A 2,616-nucleotide genomic window follows, 5' to 3' on the forward strand; every position below is an offset into this window, starting at 1 on the left:
CACGTAAGTGGTGCAAACTTCTTGTCTTGAAGTTTTATTGGTCTCCCGCGTAAACCAAGCCACTCAGCCTCTTTTCTCCACTGAATTTTCCTACTGAGCTATCCTTATTCTATTACTCTTTATATCTTTAATTAATATCTAATTGAAGCTATTGTATCCTGACCCTCGCCGACGCCGTCCCCGCTTCGAATACCCTGGATCAGCTGGGGCTGGACCCCGGCAATTCTCCATCATCTGCAAGGCACCACCCGTCTTCCAGGTGCTTTTACAGGTGTCTGTTTATTCCTGTGCTTATTGTCTGGTCCATACAAGTGGCAAACACTTGCTGCCCAATATCGATGCTCCTGGGCTTCCTTCGTGGCTCAGTGGTAAAGAATCTGCCTCCCAATGCAGGAGACTTTGGTTAAATCCCTGGGTGGAGAAGACCCCTTGAAGATGGTAATGGTAACTGACTCCAGTATTCTGGCCTGGGAAACCCCATGGACAGAGGAGCCTGGCGAGCTACAGTCCTTGGGGTCACAAAGGGTTAGACATGACTGAACAACAACAGCGATGCTCCTCCTTCCGCTGGGAGAGGGGTGCTGCGAGACGGGATGTGAGTGCAGGTGACCCGTGTGTGAGCCTCTGCATCTGTACCCCCGCCTCAGTGAACCCCCAAGGCCTGCTCTGAACAGGAGACCACCGTTAGCAGGGGCGGGGGGAAGTTCCAGGAACAGAGCCCTGCCAGCCTCCCGTGGCATTCACCATGGCCACTCTGAGGTCAGCCTGTTCCTGCAGCTATCAACCCCTTCCTAAGTCACCCCAGTCAAACAAACCTCCTGAGAAGCACAGACCCTGTGTTTTTTCCACAATGTCCCCAGTACCCAGGACTGTCCACTCAAAAAATTGCTGTTTTTTTTTTTTTTTCTCTCTCTCTTGTGGTTAAGACTCTGCACTTCCAATGCAGGGGGCATGGGTTTGATCCCCGGTCCAAGAATTAAGATCCCACAGGCAGTGAGGCATGGCCAAAAAAGTAAAAAATAATTTTAAAAAATTTGGCTGAAGCAACAAATGAGTGGAGGAAATCTCCCCTCTGTTTTATAACAACAGCAAAAGAAGAGACTGTGACCACAGCAGACTGCTTGCTTGTTTTCTGTCTGAGAGTCTAAATACTAGGAGCACCAAAGAGTGGAACCAAAGGGTGCTTTGCCAAGGTTTCAGCTGCCCAGCTAAGAACCGGGATGTCAAGGTGCCCTCCGTGCCCTCTGTCCAGTGTGATGGGGGTTGTGAGGAGCCACCCAGAATGTCACCCCCTCTCACCGGTGACCTGTGAGTTGGGATAGTTCTTGGTCATTTACATTTTAGATGATGGCAATTGTTTGGAAAGGCTGAATCAATTGTGCAAATATTTTTTCAGCGCATTCCTTAATCCAGGAAAAAAAAAACAGTAGAGGGGATCACGATAGTGAGATTTGAGTTTAAATCTAATTAGGAAATAGGGTTAGTCCAGGTTAGTCCTGTTGGTCAGGTTTAGGACATCACAATACAACAGCTTAGACTGTTAGTCTTGTAACAGAGGTGGTGAGTGGGAAGAGGAGGAGGAGGGAGAAGAGGGCGACGGTGACTTTTCCCAGAGCACAGAGAACGATGCAGATCAGGTGTTTGGAGACCCTGAACCATCTCCTCTCCAAGCTGCATGTTTCCAGCTCTCTCGACACTGTCTCAGCCAAGGGTTTTGAGGACACATCCCTGCAGGTGACACTTCCGTGGTGTCAGGGAGGAGACAGGGAGATGCAGACCCTGTGAATGGTGCCGTGAGACCAGGCTACACCCCTTCTGAGTCTGGGCTTCCTCCTCTGTGGAGGGTGTACAGAGCTGCTGGTGGTGGGGGCTGGGTGGGGAGGATGCTGTCTGTTAATTCGGCTTAAACCTTACTGGATGCGGGAGTCTGGAGCTCAGGGCCAGGGGGCCGGAGACTTTAATTTGGGAGGAGAAGCTGGGGAGGTGGGGGCACTGAAGTGTGGGGTCCTGGGAAACCAGAGTGAGGGGGAGAGTGCTGGAAGGAGGGATGTCCTGGCAGGGGGCTGCCATGGGGACGAAGTGTTTTTGGGCAGAGAGCAGGCAATGGTTCAGCCGATGATGGTTCAGCCGGGTGGGGGGTGGAGGGGAGGAGAGTGGGGACGGGGCAGTGACTCAGGGAAGTGATCTGGGGAAGACTTTGTTTTTGTTTTCAGTCAGTTATTTGGATATTTGCAAAATAAGTAACAGGAACACACAGAACACCCAGTGACCCTGTCCTCTCCCCTGTCCTCCTGGAGTGGATGAGGTAACAGCCAGTGGCCAGGATTGGCTTGTCTCCCCCGAGGTCCCCTCACCCGCCGGCCTGACTGATGCCCTGCTTCCCACGGTCCTCACTGGACCCTGAACCGGGTCCTCAGGCCCCTCAGGCCAGACCCCGGCCCAGAAGCTACTGCACAGTGGGGTCCCAGTGCTGCCCCAGCTCCCCGTCCTCCCACCCCAGAGGCAGCACGCTGGAGTCACCCAGGGGGGTCACGTGGACCATCCACCACGGGTCTCACCCAGGGACCCCTGCCCCCGCCTCCTTCGTCCCCACTCTGCTAGACTCCCTGAAATGGA

The 2,616-nt window shown here is 53.2% G+C and overlaps 1 protein-coding gene across 1 annotated transcript in view; it reads right to left on the bottom strand.

The window, feature by feature from the left end:
* Positions 1-2,616, bottom strand: part of ALDH3A1 (aldehyde dehydrogenase 3 family, member A1) — a 19,283-nt gene that overhangs the window by 8,213 nt on the left and 8,454 nt on the right. The window lies entirely within an intron of this gene.

The sequence above is a fragment of the Bison bison genome, unplaced genomic scaffold (genome assembly GCF_000754665.1).
Source record: "Bison bison bison isolate TAMUID 2011002044 unplaced genomic scaffold, Bison_UMD1.0 scf7180017864180, whole genome shotgun sequence".
NCBI classification, from domain to species: Eukaryota; Metazoa; Chordata; class Mammalia; order Artiodactyla; family Bovidae; genus Bison; species Bison bison.